The sequence below is a fragment of the Chinchilla lanigera genome, unplaced genomic scaffold (assembly GCF_000276665.1).
Source record: "Chinchilla lanigera isolate Chin_1 unplaced genomic scaffold, ChiLan1.0 scaffold00016, whole genome shotgun sequence".
NCBI lineage: Eukaryota > Metazoa > Chordata > Mammalia > Rodentia > Chinchillidae > Chinchilla > Chinchilla lanigera.
This window is the reverse complement of record NW_004955417.1, coordinates 30,043,345-30,058,871: the sequence shown is the minus strand read 5'-3', so window position 1 is coordinate 30,058,871 and position 15,527 is coordinate 30,043,345.

Sequence of the window (15,527 nt, the reverse complement as noted above, 5' to 3'; positions counted from 1 at the left end):
CAGCAGTTGAGGGATACCTGTGGGTCTGTGGCACTGAGATTTAAGTTTATGATTGTTCTGAAATAAAAGGGAAAGGCCTCAAGCCGTGTTTCCAGTGAATGAGAAGTTAGCCATACTCTCAGAGCTCGGTGTTTCCCGAACGAAACGAGCCTTACTCTGAACGCCGGGTCCGGGGTCTCTGGCTGCAGTGCTGGCTCTGCAGCCCCCACACTGAGGAAGCTCGGGGGGACAAACCCTCTCCAGTCCAGTGTGGAACCTCAGTAAGATGAGCAGGACACTTGAACAACGAACTCTGCGTGCAGCCAAAGCTCAGGGCCCAGGGCCTACGGGGCTCTGAACACTCAGCAGGTGCTCAGGCTTGCTAGCTTTGGTGATGCCATTACTACCTGAGGGTGACCGACAATTAGTACAAACTCCAGGCTTGTGCCAAGTAACAGAAAGTGCAAGTGAGCAGGAGAAAATGTCAGCAGCTGCTTTTCCTTGGCCCAACCCACACTGTCGCCTGCCTTGATGCCCCGAGTACCCATGGTTCCACAAACAGGAACGGAGTCGCACACCAAGGGAGGGGGTTGGAGTTTCCCTGGAAATAAGGATAGAGAGAGCAGCCCCTGAGCTTCCGGGAGGGTCCTGAGAGCAAGGCCACATGGCCGACTGGTGTAAAGCTAATTGCAGGTGAACGGAGCGCAGGAACTGCTCAGTTGTTTAGCGGTCACGTACCACAGGGGAGGGGGGGCTCTGTGGAACTAAAATGGCCAATCAGGACTCAGGCTTGGACCTGTAGGGTTTGCAGGAAAAGGGGGATCTCAGAAGAGACTGGTTAATTTTCATTATAATTTCCTCAGAATTCAGGAACTTAGGGAGCGGCTGCACTTCCCTTTAGCAGGGAGTGGGAAGCATCACACATCCGCTCTGGAAGTTCGTTCTTCGTCCAGAGTCCTAGTCCGCTGTGTCCTCTTCATTCTCATTGGTGTGGCTGGCCGGCCTGCTCCATCTCAGGCCCTCCCACGAGCTGCCGCCTAACTCACAGGCTAACTAAATAAACTACTTTTTACGCTTTCACTCCCTCCCTGAACCTTCTCCGGGTACCCGTGACTTTAGTCCCTGGTTCCCCCTCAGTTCCCTGTTCCTTCACTCTGTGCTACAGCAGTCTTCAAATACTTTCCCACAGAGTCCGTCTTTTAAAGTCATTTCTCTCCTTTCCAGACATACTCAGTAACCACATGTCACATCAGAGTAGCAGCACCTATGCGTACTTTTGGACTTCTGCCCCTTCCTACCCCAATGCTTAGGAGCTCTGGTCTCTGTTCTTCCTGTCAGTACAGGTCCAGTGTAACATTTTCCGTGAAGGGTTCAATGTCTACACCATCAGCTCTAGTCTTACGTGAACGGTTTCTCAGAACTCTGAAGACGCCACTGTCCTAATGTTCCTCACACACTGTTAAAACTGCAGTTTTCTCTCCCATGAGTCACTGAGGTGCAGCGCCTGCCCTTATTCATCATTTCTCCTGGGGTCTGGCCAGCTGTAGATACTCGGTCAATACATGCGGCTTCAACTGACCCTTGAATGCTGTGGAGCATGGGGGAGGTTGGACAGACAGGCAGGAGGTGTTGGCTCTCAAACACTCAGGCAGAAGAACTCCTTAGAAAGCTGGGTGACAGCTGAGAACCCCTCCCCAGAAGAGTGTGCGTAGTTCCTCACCTTAGGCCTGTGGGCGGCGCTGTGAGTGACGGTGCTATGGATGGATGGCCCTGCCCATGGAGCTCACCAGACCCAGGCTCCGCCTGTGTGAACAGCAAGACTGCCCAGGCCTTTGTTAGAAAAGGACTCACCTAGCAGAGCAGACCATTCTACAGGGCAAGTTCAGACAGTTACTGTAGTGGTTTGACACTTAAACACTGCCAGTGTTGACAAAAACCTCTAATTCCTAATTTGTATGGTCAAGATAATAGTAGAGAAATTACACGAGGTCCATGGCATCCACAGGCTCCACATCTGTGGACCCAGCTAACCATGACCACTTACGTGGGAACAGTGGCATGTGTGTCGAACATGTACAGACTTCCCCCCTGCCACTGTGTCCAAGTGATACAGGGTAACACCTTGCTGCAGAGCACATACATGGTGCTGGGTACATAAGTAATCTGGGGAGGACCGGAAGCGTACGGGGAGATGTGTGCAGGTTATATGGAAGCACGGCGCCATTTCATATAAGGCCAAGAGAATCCACGGATTTCAGTGTCATGGGGAACTAGAGCCGGTCAGGTACCAAAGGACAACAGTGTTTCCTTTTCTGGATTCGTGGGAAGGACTTTAAAGCAGTTATCTGCTTCTTTGACTTCCTAAAAGATTTACATTACAACATGGGGTAAACTGGCCAGTGATAAATCTGCTTTCCTACATCACATTGCCCTACAATTCCATTAAGCCGAGTTGTGAGTTTCAGCTTCCAGAGAGTTCGGAGAGTGCGTTCACATAGGTGGTCAGGAACGCTTCATAAAGGCAGCAGGGTAACAGCATCCTCCTAAACTTCCAGAATTTTAAAAAGCTTGAGAAAATACTGCTGAGGACTGCAAGAATTTCCACACGTTCATGATGCTGAAGATGTTCAAATAGGAAACAGAGGCACAAGATATAATTTTACATGTAACAAACACATTTCAATATTCGTAAAATTTTTCTGCTGAATTTTACCCTGGGTGCTTTTCTTGAGCTTTAAACTTGCCATGAATAACATTCTTTTCCATATGAAATGTTAGTGATAAACAAAGTGTCCTTATGAGGTATAAATACATAGAGTTTTAAAACTAAAAACTGTCTAGTTATGCGGAAGAAATAAAAGATAGATTTATGTGATTGAGTATCAAAACTTCACCAGAAATGAGGTAAATAGTGGATTTTGTTCTTCATATTCTGGAGGTGTGGGGCAGGAAGGCAACCCTTGGCCCTCCTGCCTAGGTCTGAAATAACCTGCTGCAGATGGGTTAGCAGGAGAAAACATACCCATTTCTTGAATGTGAGTTTACAACATGAGAACCTTCAGAAACACAGACACAAAGAAACGGGGAGACTGGCATCTGCGTGAGCTAGGTTTACACAGAGCCACGTAGCCGTGGAGAAGCGGGACTGAACAACGCAGGTGTGAGCTGCAGGCACAGGGATGGTCCTGCTGTGGAGTCTCCTCCTCTCCTTCTGGTTAGGACTGCGCATTCCGAAACCCTTGAGAAAGAAGTTAGGAAATACAAAGTGAAAGGACACATTCAGGTTATGTTTGTGGCTTCAATCTCACTAAAACTAACTTCAAGTATCAGGGTAACACGTGGGAGAGTGTTGTATAGGACGAACAGCACTGGAGGACGGGGGAGGAAGAGGTGAATCTCAACAGCAGTTTTACTGAAATGATTTTCTGTCACTGTGCTTAAAATTTCAAGACGAAATCCGCTCCAGGAAGAGCTCTCACTTTCTGTGCTTTGTTTAATGGGCGCAAATTACAAGGTGGGCTGAGTCTGAGCAGTGTCCTTGGGACAAAGGAAGATACACTCTGGCCTGGAGGAACGTTCATTGTGATGAACTATGTAAATGAAGATGACGCCTGAATAATTTTAACTGGATCAAATTATCCGAGGCAAGATGGCTGAGTGAACAGACGTGACTGATTATAGCAGTGTATGAAAAGACTAGCAGAAATGCTTTTAGGTCGTGTTTTTGAGTTGCTTCCATGAAATTATGGACATTTCCACTTTGAAGTTAATTGAATTATTGAGTTAATTTTAAAAACAAATTTTAGAAGCCTCCTGCTATAATGGAATCAAGTTGGCACTAGAAACAGTACATTACCTAAAATGAGACAGTGTTGATAAAATCATTTAAAAACAGACAAAATTGCTGACCCTGCAGCTCAGTGTATAAAGATATCATCAAGGAAACTAAGTCCCTTTTTGCTCAATATTGATAAGCAGTTTGCAGTTGCATCTATTTATATTGCTAAACTGTTTCTCCTTACAATTATAGTTATTGTATATGATTTTTCGATATTAACTTCCATGAAAGTGAGATTTACATGTGTTGCTTTTTTATTAAATAACATTTTATAGTAATTCCTCCTATTTTATCTCAATTCTATAAACAGGAAAATTAAAGAATAAATTAAAATAAAAACACACTGAAGATCTTTTCCTGTTGACATATATCCCTCTTTCCTTTGTTATTTGTAGGAGAAAGCCCTGGAGGAATTGAAAGCATAACTTACAGGTAGAAGACAGACCTCAAACAAGGATGGGAGACACTGTGCCTTTGACCACTGGTTTTAATAAGAAGATCAAATCATTGATTATCCAAACTGAAGCACTGTGAGTGGAATTGGAATGCTATAAAGGATTATGTGGGGATTATAGGTGTAAAATTAAGCCATTGCAAGGCAAGCTGGATCATTATCCACCCTAAATTCTTAAGTACCTGTCAACACGCCAAGATTGGGACGTTCTAAAAGCAGAAGAACAGTAGTAATTGTTGCCCCAAAGGATCCCACAGTCTAGCAAATGAAGTGACCCCAGCAAGTTCCTGCAAAGCAAGGCCATGACCTCCCCAGCCAGTCACCCTGTATCAACTCTGGAGCAACACGCTTCCCTTGGTTCCTCCTTGTCGGCCTACCTCTGTTTGTGGGGGCCCAGCTTTCCCACGTGTAAGCAGGACCCCACGAGTGCTCTTCTTAGCAGAACTGCACATGCCCCAGAAATGCTTAGGCCAGTTTTGCAGGTTTGCTCATCCCGCAAATACTCGTGACATAAATGGCACTGACTTTGAACCTCTACCTGGCATTTTCACATAGGTCATAATGTTCTCATTTATAATGTGCTGAAAACAGATCTACATATTGTCAGCTTCACAGATATGAACCCATACAGCCTTATCCGTTTGATCTTATTATTATGCCTAATTTATAGATGACAAAATTACATTTCACAGAGATTAATCCACTGTGACATAACCCAGCTAGTAACCCTAGAAACAAACATTCAAATCCAAAAAAAGTGCAGCTCTAAACCCTGTTCTCATAACCAGCCCATTTTTCTGCATTTAGCAGGATACCACTTTGAGCTCGGAGTTGGCATCTATGCATTAATGATCACTAGCATCAGTTTGACTGAAGTGTAAATTAAGTGTTATTAATCTTTTATACAGCTAAATCTTTTCCTATGGTTGATTATCTTCCTAAGTAGTACATATGCTTAAAAAAGAAAGAACTAAAAAAAGTACATTATCCTTTCGCAAGATAAATATATACTAATGTTATTGGAGAAAGGCAGGGGTCCATATTTTAAGGGTCAGAGAGAAAATAGCTCTTGAAGCTCCAAAACCCACAGGAAATCCATAATCCTTTATCCAACAGAGCAATCAGTCGAGTGGTCCAACTATCTGTCATTCTAAATATACCTGCCAAAAGACCAAATGAAGATGACTGGGTCAATCAAAGTCTTCAGTCAGAAAAGTTTGCTTCCCATGCCAGGCGTAGAGATGCCTGGCTTGTGTCTCCTCTGAGTGAGTTAGTTGAAATTCTATTTCATTTCTTCAATTCTAAATACTGTAGGCAATCACTAGAACAGTATTAGACATCACAGGGACACGGAGAGCTTTCTCACGGCCCTCCCACCTCTGTTTGAAGTGGAATCACATTCAAACTGGGATATATTATTGCTATGTGTATTTGCTAACAGAATTCATCAGAACCCTCTTGCCTTCGGCTTGAATTGTTGAAAAGCATTCATAATTGTATTTTCTTACTTTCCTGTTCTTGTTTAGAGAGACAAAACTCTAAGCTGCCTCTACCAGTTTCTGAAGCGGGGGAAGAAACTTAGAACAAAAACTAGTTCCAGTTGCTGTTTGCTCCCATAATTTAATAGCTACTATTGAGGGAAACGCTTCAGCTTTTATGGCCTGGTTTCCCAGTAAATGATAATACCTGACCTACTTAATTTTAATTAATGGTTCACGATGTAAATGGCACAAAGTATACAAATGTACTTTACAAATTGTGAGGCTCTGTATGACTGATGACACAGGACAGTGAGGCGGTGTGAGCACACCCCGAGGTAGAACCTGAAGTTGTCAAAAGTTTTCGATCTCTGCTGTTAGCATTTTTCTTACTGCATTTAACTTCTGGGAGCAAACCTCCTTGAATTCTCAGGCCACACACATTTTTCCTTCCGCGCCTGCTTTCCACTTGCCTGCGTGAAGGGCTGGCTGCTGTCCATACTCACATTTTCTATTCAGTAAGAAAATCAGTTACATCCTTTGTGTTGTTGGTGAGCACTTTGTAGATACTGGAATCCTTGGTTATATCAATAAGTAGTTGTATCTCCAGCTGATGATGCTTTATCCAGATTCTGTCAAATTTTCTAGAATCACAGCAAGCCTATAAACATCTGGCTGGGGCTGAGTAGGAAATGTGACTTTTGAAATGGTCAAGTGCCCTGTGAGAATATCAAAATGCATTGACTTATGTTCATACGTGCTAAAAGCACTTAGTCATAGGTGACAGAGAGAGAAATGTTAGCTCTTGTACAACCTAACTGAAGAAATAAGAAAGAAGGAATATAGAGCTGTTCACTGAATAAAACGTCAGGCCTGGCATGTGATGTTCAGTGATCTCCACCTCCTTGAGATATCTGGTTTTGTCATAATCTCTACTTTCTCCTCCTTTTATTGTGAAAGAATTTCAAGGTTAAACAAGATTGGGAGGAATAATGCAGGGAACTGCTGTAGTCACTTTACCTAGATTTTCCGACTTTCTTACCATTTTATTATTGTTTCTCTATATCTATATATGCATACACGGACACATACATCATTTATATTTTCTGAATGACTTGGGAATAAGAGGCATGTAATCATACCACTTTAGTGCTGTGATTTTCCTACAAACCAGGCTATGCTATGTAACCATAGTGATAGAATTCAAATTCAACATCCCAAGTTTTCAAAAGATCTTCATGTCCTTCATAATGTGTTTTCCCCTCTAATAGATCATATATTGTATTTATATTGTATCTTTCATGTCTTCTCTTATTTGAAAACTTCCCCAACTTTTTATCTGCATGACCAAATATTCTCACTGTACAGACCTGTTACTTTATGAAATTATACACAGTTTAATTTTGAAGAACTGTTAGTTTCTTATGATTGCACTTAGATTGTCTTTCCAGTCTGAATGTCACAAATATGATGAGGCTTATTTGTGCAGACCACATCAAGTCCAGTATCTAAGTCCTCAAGGGAAGCTTGGGATGCATCTGTTTTATCCTAACAGAACTGTCATTTACCTCCTTGCTCCTATCACCGACTGTGGGAAGAGGCTTTAAGGACCACGGGGATGCCTGCCCTCCTCCAAATGCGCTCCCCTCTGCTGATAATTCTTGCACCGTTTCCACCACTGCTTGATCCTATGTCCATATATGCATGCATCCCTATATGTATTCATGTGTGTACTTGGATTCTCAATAATTATTTGTATTGAGATATTTATATTTGGAAGTATTTCAACAGAAAGACATCAACTGTATGTTTTTGAACACACTACTACAACTGTATGTAATAATTATGCTTTATATTTTCTGTTTCTCTATTGGGTGTTTTAAATTTTTTCTTTTGGAATTTAGGAGGGCTTTTATTTTTGTTTTAGGGGTGACCTTTGTATTTATAGTTTTAGATAGGCTTTACTCATTTTCCTTTTTACTTTCTTTATGTGGTCTTTTTATATTCGTGCCCCTTGGCTCTTGCCTATACCTTTGCAACGGTCACGGCCGCACCTGCTTCTGTTCTCTGTTTTTCTTGGCTGCAGGCTTGCTGTTCTACAAAGACGCACATAACTCCCCAGTGTCGCTCGTCCCTGTGGTCCCATGTGCTTTGTCATAAGCTTTCTAGTTAAATATGTTATGTGCTTACTGTATGTTCACACCCCCCAGGAGTCAGTTGGCTCACTGCTGATTTAGTAGTAAATTCCTCAACAGGGTTGCTTCTGAATATACTTCTCTGATTATATATGTTGAAAAATGGCTTTCTGTAGCTCTGAGAATTTAAGGGCAGGCTATCTGAGCAAACATTAGGAATAGGTAATAAATGTGGTGTAATAGGTATTTCATTACCCAAGTAAACTATTATTTTATACTAGTAACTATTGTAGATTCATGTGGTGGATAAAATTTGAAGCCAAATTATGTCAATTTTGGCTTAATTCTTGTTAGAAAGATATACTGATATGTTGTCATCTGCATCAGTCCCAGGGAACTGCTTAAGATTACTGGAGACCAACTTTTGCATGAGGCAACATTCAGCTGTCCCTCATGTGGCCCTCTTACAGCACATGACAGTGTTTGCTGTTTTTTCTTGAAATGCTTTTTCTACCAGGCTTTCATGACCACACATTGCCTACTTCAATGGTTTCCTAACTGTATACTTTTCTCATTTTAAAGGATCTTTCCCCAACAGTCCTTAAAGTGTTAAAGAGCCCTAAACTTAGCTCTTGGCAGTACCTCTTCTCCGTGTGCACTGTCTCCCCCTTTCTGGTTGTAGACAGGATACTTGGATTACGTTAGGCAGAATTTTGAACTTGCCATTACCTTTGCTTGGGGATTAGAGATGCTTCAAGGAAATGTATTTGTGTGGCAAGCTGAGAGCACTCTCTTTCAGGCATCTGGGGTGGAGTTTTGACTCCACTGGCTTTGGGATCCACCCTGGGGATTGGCGGAACACACTTCTGGGTGTGTTTGGGTGTTGTACGTAGGGGGCCAACCTGTGGGCTTGTACCTGACCAAGGGGCAATAAAGATGAAACACAGAGACACAGAACAGGTTAAAATGTGGGGGCTGGGGGCTCTTGTTTCCCTTCCTCAAAGAGCCCCACGTGGCTGGTGCACCCTGCTTTGTTCACTGAGAGACAGGCACGAGCAGTAAGAGTAAAACAGGGTTCATCTGCCTCTCACCGTCTGTGGTACACAGCCTCGTAAGGATCCCAGCTGTATTAATTTTCCCTGCAGCAGGTCAGCACGGGTCACACTGCCTTTCTCTCCAGTTCTCACAGAAGAGGCCAGTTGAGCCCATCTGGTCCCCGCAGTCATGAAGGAGCAGCCTAGGCTTCCAGGGCTGCTCCACTGCTCCTGATACTCTGCTGTCCTTCTGCTCTGCTTCCAGGCCACCATGATCTAAGCAGCTTTGTTCTGCCGGCGCTTCCACCATGATCCTTCTGCCTTGGAGCCAGCTGACCATGGACTGAACCGTTGTCCACATTAAACCACTCAAAGATATTGTGTCAGACGTTATTCCAGGAGAACGTACTATGCATGTCTCATACAAACCATTTACTTTATCTAATCATATAATCATCTATAAAAATAGATTCAGTCAAATAGATCCCAAGGTTTCTATGTACACTGAACATCTGTAGCTATTATACTTTTACTGTATCCTTTCCATTTTAAGTGAACTGAAGTTACATTTGCATGACTGTAATACTGAAACTAGATCATTGTCATGGGTTTTAGAACTTATATAAGCTATCGTTAAAGTTTCCTAAAGGGTCACAGAAATATATTCTGCTCAAAGATAGAAAGGAAAATTTTGAAAAATAAACATTCCCCAGTCGCTCCTAAAAATCAAATCCAACAAACACAGATTAGGATCATCATATTACTACAACCTGGGGTCATCATGTTAATACACCTACAAATACATTTTAGTAACAGAAGGAATGGCAAAGACTTGGTGATGCACTCAAAGTGTAAAGCAGGTATGAGAACAGCTCTCCCAGGAAAGCACAACAGCAATGAGACCAGAATGTTGCCAGACCCCTTAGTAGTGGGTGAATGAGGAACACAATCTTATAGTTCACTGGTTGAAGTGTGAAGTATTAAGTGATAACTACTTCTCAAAGCAATCCTGCACTTTCCAGTAGCTGAATATGACAGCTTCCACCACGATCCTTAAGATTCACCATTCATTTTTCTGGTCTGTCCTATAAAGCCTTAGCTCTGTAGTCTGATTTGAATTTTTATATCCAAATTATTAAAGATGCTGAAAAACAGCCTTTTCCTAAGGCATTAGAGAGGTTATTATTAAACTTAGTTTGATACTAAGATGGTAAATTTGTCACTATTGAGTTATTTTTAAGACAATACTAGCAACTCCAACATAAAGAGGGATTTAATGAAACATATATGCCCACATTACACAATAAAAATTCCCATTGAGAGTAACTGACTAAGCAAGAACATTTTAATTTAGGTTCTATTAAATTAATCTGACTCTAAGTTTTACAACAGAGAACCAGAAATGGAATTTTACTGGAGAAAGTGTCCGCACATCTGTACACATTGCTTGTACTTTTCCCACTTTACAGTCTTTTTGACAAGGTGCTCTTTTCCTTCACAACATTGTAAAGGATTCAAATTTCAGATCACTTTGGAGCTTAGCCTTCAGAATTGAGCCAGATTTGGTAGGAATCCATTTCAAAGAGATGGAAATAAGCTTGGTAGATACGACTACTTTCCTCTAACTGGTCAAAAACATTTGTTCTATAAGAAAATCTAGGAGCAAAGATATCTACAAAAGTCTTTCATGAACGAGCTCCCTTAATTTTCTTCTCAGTGTCAAATTTTCCACCTTCACAAAGAAATAAATTTCCTGTCCAAATCTAGTCGCTTTTTGTGACCTTGGTCATACCCACTCAAAGTGGCCCACGACCTCTTCAAGTCACCACTCTACACCTTCAGGTTCGGCCTCTCCACTAAACTTTCAGCACTTGGGCTGAGACAGTAAATTTTCTTTGTAAGGTACGTAGTGCCAGCGATTTCGCTATAACAGCCCAAGTGGACTAATACTGACATCAGTATCTCTGCACAGTTTTCCTCAAATGTTAGTGTGCCTAAACAACACCCAACCTTATTACGCACAAATTCATAGGGCCCTCACTAAAAAATTTCAGGCTCTTGGCATAGGGCCCTCACTAAAAAATTTCAGGCTCTCGGCATAGGGCCCTCACTAAAAAATTTCAGGCTCTCGGTAGGTCTTGAATTTGTGGGATAGGAGCCCTAAAATTTGAATTTTTATCCAATTCTCAAATGTCACTCCAGTGATTCTCAAATGGTGCTGCTGTTCCAAATATTACACTTTGAGAACCACTGTGGTAGAGTGTTACACAGCTTCTTGAATATTTGGAAAGACTTATTTTTCACTTATGGGTTTTTAGAGAAAAACAGTCCTATGCCTTGATCATCTCCTGACAGTTTGTTCAGAGGTTACATGTCTCCAGGACATGAAAGGCTTACCTTGTTTTATTGTCTTTCACTTAACCACCCTGTAGATATTATTATAAAAGGAAGGTTTATAGTGACTGAATTAGGCAGCTTGGCCCGTGTTGTTTTTCCAACAGTGTTCATGTTATGTCTGTGTCACATATTAGTAATTCTTCTAATATTTTAAACGTGTTCAATATTATTACCCTCACAATGATTTCTGATGGGTGACTTTTGATGTTAATATTGTCATTATTTTGAGGCACTGTGGACCACGCCTGCGTAAGAAGGCAAACTTAATCGATGCATGCATTGTGTGTTCTGAGCACTCCGCAGTCTCTCATTATTCAGGAATTCCTATTCCCTAAAACACAGCCGTACTGCATTAGGCTGTTAATAACCTGACAATGCCCTCCAAATGTTGATCAGAAACAACGGTCTTGCAGCTCTCACTTTAATTCAAATGCTACAGGTGATGAAGTTTAACAAGGAGGACATGTACAGAGCCAAGATAAGCCTAAAGCTATGGCTCCTGAGTCACACAATTAGCTGAGTTGGAAATATAAAGGAAAAATTCTTGCAGGAAGTAGAAAGTGCTGTTGCAGAGAACATGCAAAGGATAAGAAAGCAGAAGACCCTTAGTGCAGATATGGAGAAAGTTTTAGTGACCTGGATAAAAGATCAAACCAGCCACACAATTCACTTAAGCCAAAGCCTGTTTCAGAGCCAGGCTCCAACTCTCCAATTCTGTGCAGGCTGAGAAAGATAAGGACACTCAGAAGAAAAATCTGAAGCTCGCAGACGTTGATTAATGAGGCTGAAGGAAGCCGTGTCCATAACACCAAAGTGCAAGGTAAAGCGGTAATTGCTGAAAGAGAAACTGAAGCTGGTTATATTCAAGATCTAGCTGAGATAGTAAGTGGAGGAGGCTTCACTGAACAGGCTTTCGATGTAGACAAATAGCCTCCTATTTGAAGAAGATGCAATCTAGGACTCCATAGCTGGGGAGAAGTCAATACCTGCTTCAAAGGACAGCTAACTCTTGTCAGGGGCTTACGTACCTGGTGATTTAAGGTGGAGCAGATCTCATTTACCTTTGAAAATTCTAGGACCTTTGAGAGTTACTCTGATTGATCCTGCCTGTGCTCTGCAAATGGAACAACAAAGCCTGCCAGATAGAGCACATCTGTTTACAATACGGTTGACTGAAGATTTAAAACACTGTGGAGACCTGCTGTTCAGAACAAAGATGCCTTTTAAAGTATCATTGCTCATTGACAATGCACCTGGTCACGGGGAATTCTGAGGGAGCTGTGCGAGGAGATTGCTGTTGTTTTCATTCTGCAAATATAGCATCCATTCCACAGCCCATGGACCTAGGAGTAATTTCAACGTTCAAAGCTTATTAACTGAGAAATATTTGTGAGGCCACTGCTGCCATAGGCAGTGATTCATCCAGATCTGAACAAAAAAAACTGAAACTCTTTGGAAAGGTTCACTATTCTGGAGGTCATGAGGGACCTTTGTGATTCGTGGGAGACCAGAATATTACAGACAGCTAAGTCATGTATAAATATTATAGGCAGTCAGACAGGGCTGTGCCCTTGGGGCATCAATGCAGAAACACATCACAACTGTGGCCAGAGGTGCATCTGTTGGAGGCCAGGCCTCATGATAAAAAGATAGAATGACCAGGCATACATGCCTCCCCAGGGGATAAGATAATTGGTATCACCTGGTCCAATAAAGTCTAGATAGACATCAGTCACCTCAGTGGGTGACCAAGACCTCCCCGGTCCATCCTGTCCTAAAGAAGACCTTTATTCATTCCAAAACCTTGCTATGTGGCCTGCTGCCCCATTAGATCAATATTACCTGAGCAGCTCTACTTGGCTGATCATAGTTTTGACCCGCATTGTTCCCACCTCATGATTTTGCTGTGTAAAACTTCCTTTCAGAAGTGGGCTCATCGGCAACCCACTTTCGGGACCCTCTAGTCTCTCAGAGGCTGTCTCTCTCAATAAAGTTTTTCTATTCTTAAACTCTATTGTTTCCTTAGAATCTGTTCTTTGATTTTGGGGAACAGGAACTAGGCGTGTCTGACATCTAGCGGGTTGGGAGTTATAGTATTTCCCCTATACCAAGAATATCAGCATTAACAGGCGTTTGAAAGCAGCCGATCTCAACCTTCTGGGATGACTGAAGGGCTCAAGACTTCTGTGCACCTGGAGGAAAAGGCAAGAGAGCTAGAATCAAAATAGAGGCTGACGATGGCACTGAACTGCTGCAAGTTTGCAGGGAGGTTTTAAGGGATAAGGAGTTTCTTCTTGTGAATGGGCAAAGAAAATGGTTTTTAGAGGCAGAATCTACTTCTGGTAAAGATGCTGTGAGCACTGTTGAAATGACCACAAGGGGCTCAGGATAGTTACTTAAACTTAGTTGATAAGGCACAGCAAGGTTCTAGAGGATTGCTTTCAGTCTTCAAGGAAGTTATACTGTGTGTAAAACGCTACCAAAAAACAACTGCATGCTGCAGGAGAACTCTCCTGTTAAAGGGGGAGTTGGGTACAGTCACCCCACCCCTCAGCAAACAGCATTCTCAGTGTGTGTGTGTGTGTGTGTGTGTTTGTTTTTAATGCTGGGAATTAGACCCAGGCAGGACCTCAGCCATGCTAAGCACGTGCTCTATCACTAAGCTACAGCCCCTCCCAGCAACCACCACCCTAGTACGCCCTGGATAAAAATCAGTAACATCGAGGCAGACTGTCCGCCAGCAAAAGGTTTAGGATTCATGGAAGGCTCCCATGATCATTTGCACTTTTCAGCAATAAAGGGTTTTTATCTAAGTTCTCTACATTCATTTGAAGCATAATGCTGTTACACACTTAATAGACTACAGTACATTTTAAACGTCACTTTTATGTGCTGTGAAAAACCAAAATGTTGCTTTAATGGATATTCATCTTATTGTAGGTGTCTCAAACCACTGTATTTATTATCTGCAAGGTATGCCTATAGTTACCACTAGTAATAATAAAATGCTAGTAAACAGTATTTTCAAAGCTTCTTTTATTAAAAAAAAAACTGTGTTTGAAGGTAGATGAGTTATATCAGGTGATGATAGTGTCCCCATTTTACATATGAATAAGAAATAAAGCCAAGATTCAAATGTTTGCCTGACTCCAGTTAGGTCTTTCTCTTTTGCTGCCGTAGTTGTGAGATAATAAATGTACTGACATTAATGATGCATGATTCTGAACCCTGGGGAACAGTTTAATTAAGTGATAATGCATTTTCAGAGACAATCTTTGGAGAAATTTCTCAAAAGTGATTATTTTGCCACTCTATCACCTTTCTTTCACAAATATCTACCTCCTTTGTTCTAAAACTGTCCTCCTCAACAGATACTAAACTCTTGGTAAGGGGAGGCACTGTTTATTTTGCATGAAATAAATCTACACTTTTAGCCAACCCTTGACTTTTATGTCATAATTCTCATTTTTTCATGTTATATATATGTATTATTGTAGCTATTTTTAATAAGTTTGTCCTTAAACCTTCAGAATATACACCATCATTACAGTGTTAGTGTTCTGAATTTGTATATGCACTTTGCTGGTGAGTTTTGTTCCTTTATATGCTTTCATGTTCCTCCTTAGCAGGTTCTCTTTCATCTTAAGAAATGCCCGATAGCATTTCCTGTAAGGTAGGCAGTCTGTACTGTGAGCATCCTCAGCTCAGCCCAAGGAAGTCTTTCTCTTTTCTGAAGGATTGCTTTGCTGAACACACTGCCCTGTGGAGTAACGTTTTCCTGTCACCGCACTGAGTATTTCATTGCACTCTGACCTGGCCTGTAAGGTTTCTGTTGACAAATCTACTGCCATCCTTCCTGAAGTCCTTTGTATGTTATTTGATTTTTATTTTTCTTATTTTCAAAGTCCTCTTGTAATTTTGGACAGCTTGACTATAGCACGTCTTACTGTGGTCTTGTTTGGATTAAATCTGATAGGAGACTTCTGACTTTATTGTATCTGGATATTTATTTTTTCCCAGACTTGGAGAATTTTTGTTATTATTTAACTATATCTACCAGAACATTTGTCTCTCTGTTCTTAATCTCTTGTAACTCAATCATTTGCTCTTTTGATGGTGCCCCATGAATCCCATAAGCTTTTAAAATTTTTCTTTGAATTTCTTTTTGTCCTCCTCTAATTTCCAAATAACTTGTATTTGAGTTCACAGATT